Source organism: Nuphar pumila, chromosome 3 (assembly GCF_984573655.1).
Source record: "Nuphar pumila chromosome 3, dmNupPumi1.hap1.1, whole genome shotgun sequence".
Lineage (NCBI taxonomy): Eukaryota > Viridiplantae > Streptophyta > Magnoliopsida > Nymphaeales > Nymphaeaceae > Nuphar > Nuphar pumila.
This window is the reverse complement of record NC_143251.1, coordinates 18,586,564-18,594,063: the sequence shown is the minus strand read 5'-3', so window position 1 is coordinate 18,594,063 and position 7,500 is coordinate 18,586,564.

Below are 7,500 nucleotides of genomic sequence, written 5' to 3'. Positions count from 1 at the left end.
CAATACACGCCCTGTAACTTTGGGCATGAAAATATTGATGTGACCTGCAGATCTGTATACATAAACTGTATTTGAATGGATTAAGAAGAAGGTTACACAGGTCATGAATTACAACATAGAAAGATGCGTACAAACTGAGAATATGCACAAATACCATATTATATGGGAGGGCGAAGAGCATCAAAAAAGGTAAGAAGCATATGTCACGTACAATGTTGACAACAGAACTGTTGAATATACGTGCAAAAAGTATGAATTCAAAGGTATTTTATGTCGTCATGCATTAAAGGCACTTAATGAAGAGAAGATACGAGAAATACCTGAGTCATATTTAATGCAAAGATGGAGGAGACAAACAAAGATTGAACTGCTGGATACAGATAATGTCAGTCAATCTGGTGTTGATGAGAAGTGTCACACACCCTCCCGTTACCAACAACTGTGTAGGTCATTTATGCATGTTGCAGATTTGACATCGGAAAGTGAAGAAGTCTATGTATGTATTAGAAAAGCGTCAAGAGAGTTACTTAAAAAAGTACAGCTAATTCACCATCAATCCGTTGTAGCTCATGAAGACCAGTCGAAGAAAATGACAATAAACAACGGAGGTAAAAATCATGTTTCCCTTGACACTCCTGAGAAGTTGCGCCAAAGCGTAAACATCATCTTCAACAAGTCAGGAGTGAAGGTTGTAGATTATGATGGAAAAACTCACCTAGCGAAGGGTATCAAAAGAAAACTTTTCTTTGACAGCAGTCGTCGAAGGACAAATGGTCGACTAGAATTGGTTTGGAAGAAAAAGTCTAAGAAACAACCAACCTCTAAGCAAAAACAACCAAGCCCTTCACATGAACTGGTATGTAAGACATTATATTGTTTCCCATGTAAATTGCATTACATGAAGCAATATCTAACTTGTGTAATTTTCAACGTGCAGCAATACCCTACGAACGTAATTTCCAATGTTGTAACCTTCAATCCTCCCAATCAGTTTTTTCGAAACGATAACTTTAGTTTTACAAGTCTTTTGGTATGTAATCAATGTTGGGAGGATGTTTGCATTTCTTGTGAAACTTAATGTAGTGTCTTATATTGTTTTGTTTCATGACAGGTGATCATGCATATATTTGCGATTGTATTTCATATTAAAATATGTATGATTTTGTGAGAAAATGTTTTAAAACCTAATTTTATGCTAGTTTTGGGTAAATGTGTTAAAATGGTTTAAAAATACAAAATGCTTGAAAATTAGTGTTATTTTGCAATTTAATGCATATTTTAATGTTTGTCATTAATGTAGTATTGTTAGTTTTAAAAAAATAGAGTTAGTTATATTGTTTTTAAAACATAGGCAAAATGAGTTGTTTTGTAAATATTTTTTTAGAGGGTAGTTTTTAGAATTTTCAAAAAAATAAAAATCGTGTAACTTACCCGATGGTTTTAAATTCATGAAAAGGGTAAAAATTCATCTGTTTTCTCCTTGGCGCCTTCTCCCTATTTCCTAACCCTTCCCCTTCCCCTCCATCTCTTCTTGCCTCTTCTTCCCCTTCTCCCTCTTTGTCTCTTCTTCCCTTTTCAAGTGAAGGCATCCAGTCTACGGTGGTGGCGTGAAGGAGGATTCCACCTTCTCTTCTAACCCCTCCAGTTTACGGTAAGTTCTCATCTTCTTCAGTTTCTTCTTCTTCTTTCTTTTCAATCATTCATGTTTCTGTTTCTGTTAAAAAAAATGAACAAAAAAAATTTAAATCGAACTTTGATTTCAGCATCATCTCTTCATTCCCAATTTTCCGCAGCATCATCTTCCTATTCCGTGTTTCTTTAATCTTGCAATTTCATTTTGATTTCACGGTTAGCATTTTTGTATTAGATCAATTGAAATCTGTCTTAAAAAAAAATGAAAAAAAAGTAGATCGAACTCTGTATATGTTGCTTCCCGATTTTTTCTTTCTTCATTGTCTGATTCTTTGTGTTTTGCCTTCATTACATTCCTCTTCTTCTTCGTTCAGTAATTGCAGCTTCAATTTTTTTATTTTAGTTCATTTTTTGTCGAGTATTTATTTCTGTAAATAATTGATTTCAATTTCATCGCATTCCTTTTTTTTTTGTTATTCTGAATTCCTGTTTTTATTGATTCAGTAATTTCCTGTTTTCAGCATGCTCTAATTTCCTGTTTTGCTTATTCTGGTTTTTATTTTTTTTATATCTTGTTTTCCTATTTTTCTGAATTTCCTGTTTGTTAATTCCTGAATTTCCTGTATTTTTTTCTCTATAATTTCCTGTTTTTACATATTGCAATTTTTAATTTCCTGTTCTTCCGAATTTCTTGTTTGTTCATCTTATTTTTCCAACTTTTAACATTCATTTCCTGTTTTTCTGTTATTTCATTTTCCGGTTTTTAAAATCGATTTCCTATTTTTCACACTTTTCATTTCCTGTTTTTTAATACATTTCAATTCCTGTCTTGTTAATTCTTTGTTTTTTTATTCAGTAAATTCAAGCTTTTCTTACAGTTCAATTTCCTGTTTTGTTTAATTTTCTAATTCCCTGTTTTTTCATTCCTTGATTTTCTTGTTTCATCATTATATGCATTCTTGTGTCCATTAAAATTTTTGTTTCTTTTTCTTCATCTTCTAATTTCTTGTGTTGCTTTACATTCCGGTTTCCAGTTTTTAAAGTCAATTTCCTATTTTTCATTCTTTAAGTTCCAGTTTTCAACATTCATTTTCTGTTAATTCATTTTCTGTTTTTGTTAACTCTTGGTGTGTTTTTTACAAGTTTCATTTCCTGTGTTAACTAGGTGTAATTGTTAGATTGTTTGATTAGTTAAATAAATTAGTTTATTTAATATTAGATCATGAAATTACTTAGTTGTAATTGATTACTTAGTTGTTTTTTATATTACTTTTAGCCTTAGAATTACATAGTTAATTGTCATTAGTTTAATATAGTTTTAATTGTCATTAGATTCCTTTCATGATTTCTTTCAAAAAAAAATTTAGTAGTATACTTTTTTTAGCACAGTTTGTATTTCTATCTCTTGTACTGCTCGTGTTTGTTTGACTTGTGCAGGATTGCACATGAGTGGAGTGAAAGTGATCAAGTGACACAGAAGCACAAGAATAGAAGATTTTTTCTTTTATTTTAGAATTTAGGAATTTAATTCTGGTTTGTAAATAAACTCTTTTAAGCCCTCTGCGTAGGGTATTCATTCATTGTAATAACCAAGTAGTTTACTTTTCTTCGTACTTTTTTTTTTCCATTTCGGCAATAAAGAATAGTTTAGTTGTTTATTTGAATACGAAATATTCTTGCTCCCTGAGTTCGACCCGGTCTCTACCACTAGTGAGAGCCGTTTTTTATTATTTGATGTCTGGTTTTCACATGTTCCTCATTTAAAATTCTTTTCAAAACAACAATGATTTCAAAAAGACATCAAATTTTTGGCGTCATTGTCGTGGAATGGCGAAATACGAGTATTTACTTTATTGCCTAGTGTTTGTTTTTGCATTTAGGATTAGAACCACGTGTGTGCATATCGTAGAGACAAACTTACTTTTCCTGCACAACCCACCCACTAAGATCCCCTTAGAGGTAACTGTGTACGATTGGTACCGTGCACATAGATTTCATTTTCTTTGCATAATCCCTGTTGTGTGCAACTGTGTGGTGTTTATTTAGTTATCATTTTTTTTTAGTTTACTCGCTTTGTGGTTTGCGTGGTTTGGCCGCTAGCGCGTTAGTTAGGTAGAAAAACCCAAAATTAGGATATGTGTTACACCGATCTACTTCGAGGTGTATGCAAGGGCGATGATCGCTCGACCCTGAGCTAGTTGAGTCTTTTGAGGATCCCAAGTCTCTCGTTAGGAGAACACCTCATCCCATCACTATGGTCGACGATCAACCTTTGATTCATCCTCTCAGGAAGTATTTCATGCCAAACGCATACACTCCCGCTTTCTGCATCATCCCAGTGTCGTTCTTCTTGAACTAGAAGTGAATATGCTTTTGCTACTGTAGTCACAGGATCCATGAGAAGGATTTGGCTACTAACCTGGCCATAACTCTTGTTTAGGCCCATCAAGAACTGTATAAGTTGGCTTTGTTGTTGTTGTTCGCTGACCCCTTTCATTGCTCCACATGAACATGTAGAAATGATTGTATACGTTGCGAGTTCATCTCATAATCCCTTGAGTTTGGTGTAGTATACAACTACTGAAGATTGGTTTTGTTTGCAACTAATTATTTGTTGTTGTATTTGATAAATACGTGGAGCATTAGATTGAGAAAAATGTTCATGTAGCTCAGCCCATACCTCAACCGTCGTGTTGGCATAGATGACTGTTGAAGAGAGATCCTTGTGCATTGAATTTAAAATCTAGGATTGCACCATATTGTTGTAGTGTTCCCATGATATAGCGAGGGCTGGTGGTGACGTTGGTTTGAGAATCGAACCATGTACAAACCCCATCTTATTCTTGGCACTTAGAGCCATCGTCATGGCTCGTCTCCACATAACATAATTGTCGTCTGTTAATGGCTGAGATACTAGTATGGTACCTGGACTATCTGAGTGACGAATATAATATAGATTGTCCATATTATTGTGAGATGTGTTTGGAGCTTGCTTGTCTCCCTGGATTTCACCGACTGATTCTGAAGACATGACTGTTGTTCAATGTGGCTTTGATACCATGATAAAATGGTAAACTGGGATTACAGAAAACAATAATTGTTGGTTGTTATTTTCTTATCTTTAATAGCTAAACCGAGATTCTACTCTTATACAATTCTTTACACTATGGATACACTTGAAAACAGAAAGACGTAAGTCTTCCACAGAAACCATCGTTGGTTAAGCAACCGGATATGCAGGAGTTTGTTGCGGGTTTGACTGCCTATCAACTTATTCTGTGGATAAGGTCAAGCCACTATTGCATCTTCATTTTATTGCAGCATCTTTACTTTTACAAGTGTAGAGGTCCTCAGTAAACAGGTTAGTTATTTGTTTCATGCTTGCAATAAGATTCATTTTTGCTTATCGATGTTGACCTTGATTGTGGATCTAACTCCATATGTTTAGATTTAAGATTGAGTTTTGTTTTTTGAAGGAAAAAATGTTGAGTTGGATTCAAAGAAATGGCAATCATGCCCTTTTCTATACCAAAAGTAAAGATGATTTTGAAACTGGTTGTCCAAGAGGTTAAATGCCATAGCAATAGATCATTTTTTTAGAGTAATAGATCGTATTTATTGGGATACAAGCTAAATGTATAAATTACAAAACAAGAGGAATTGGTATCTCCTAAACAATTTAGGATCCCAAGAGTCCTAACCACTTCAAAAGATTATAGCTCCACATAAGTTTGGGCACCCACATAGGGGTGTCAAGGGGTCGGGTTTGGTTCGGACCAGTGGCGGAGCCAGAAGTTTTTCCTTGGGTGGGCAGACTTTGGGTCTCGGGGATAATGCTATGGTCTTGAAGGACGATCTATTTATTCGGACCAGTGGAGGAGCAAAAAAAAATTGTTGGAGGAACAGTCGTTCGTGGAGAGATAAAACTTAAATAAGCCTATGAATTAAAATAACAATTGTTACAAACACAAACAACTAAATTTATGAACATAATAAGATAAAACCTTAAATTATACTTTTAAACTAAAATAATGATTGTTCACTTAAGAAATACAAACAACTAAATTCATGAAAATTTTATAATTGGCATCTTCTATTTTTCATATTTTGAAAACAATTCATAATTGCATCATCACTGATGGTATCAAATGTCTCCTTCTCTATGTAAGTAACCAAAGCATCATTGATCCATTCATCTCTCATTCTATTACGTAGTCGACTTTTGATATTGTTCATAGCTGAAAATGCTCTTTCAACACTTGCTGCTGCAACTGGCAAAGTTAATGCCAACTTAATCAATAGATACACATGAGAAAATACAATGTGCTTTTGAGTTGCTACCATCATCTCTGCTAGCTCTGCTAAAGATTTTAAACTTGAAAACTGATCACTGTTTTGCATGTCTGCAATATATATATCCAATTGATTTTTCAGTCTAATTATGTTTACTTTAAAAAAGTCCTTAGGGTAAAGCTCAGCAAGACGAATCAACTTATCTTTATCAAAAGCAGAAAAATAATTCTTTGGACTCAAGCATGCCATTGAAAGGAGGAGCTATGTATTTGCTTCAGTGAAATGATCATTCAACTCTTAAAGTTGCAATTCAATAATAACATAAAACACATCAATACGATAATGATGCAATGTGGTGATCTTTTCAACCTTACGTCTTGGTCGTCCTTGAGGTGTATATGAGTCTCCTAAATCAGGAATCAGAATATCAAATCTCTTACAAAATATGAACACTTTGTTTATGAGAGAGTCTCATTCATTGTCTCTCAGACCTTGAAGGCACTATTTTGATATAGTGACTAAACTCATAGCATTCACAATGTCTTGATCTTTTTGCTGAAGTATTTGTGAAAGATCACCAGTTATTCCCAAAACTTTACACATTAAATGTAAGCAAAAAAAAATTCAAAATCTTGCAACTGATGACATAAAATAATTGCATCTGAACTTTTTCCTGAATATGTATCTTCTGAAATGAAATCTAACACTTGAATAACAAAAGAATACATACTGAGTAAATTAACCAAAGCATCATAATGAGAACCCCACCGAGTATCACCAGGTCGTTTGGAATTTATTTTTTGATTTAATCCTCGTCCTGTTTCAAGTTCACCCAATGCAAGTGCTTTAGCAATTCGCATAAATTTTGCTTCTCGAATGAGCTCAGATCTCTTACATGAAGTGGAGAAAAAAGTTGACAACCTGCCTAATATATTGAAAAACACATCAAACAATGAATTTTTTTTAGCAACACCAACTAATGCCAATTGAAGTTGATGTGCAAAACAATGAATATAATATGCAGATGCATTTTCATGTAATATAAAACTTTTCAATCCATTAAACTCCCCTCTCATATTACTTGCTCCATCATAACCCTGTCCACGCAAACTTGATATGCTTAATTTATTCTTACAGAATGCTTTTCAACTGCTTGTTTGAGTGACAGAGAACTTGTTTCAAGAACATGCACAAGAGTAAGAAATCGCTCAACCACTCGACCTTTTTCATTAACAAACCGCAAAACAATAGCCATTTGTTCTTTAGTTGATACATCACGAGAATCATCAAGTAAAATAGAAAAAAAAGTATCTTCAAGTTCCATGATAATAACATTTGTGGTTTGTATAGAAGCCGCCTTGACAATATCTTTTTGTATATCAAGAGATATCAATTTGTTATTTTCTGGAGCACTTTTCAATACAACTTTATTTATGTCATCATTGATCTTTGCAAATATCTTAAACAACTCAATAAAATTTCCTCTATTAAGAGATTCTTCAGCTTCATCATGCCCTCGAAATGTCAATCATTGACTTAACAAGTATCTGATTGCATTAACAGTTGCCCAAAGAC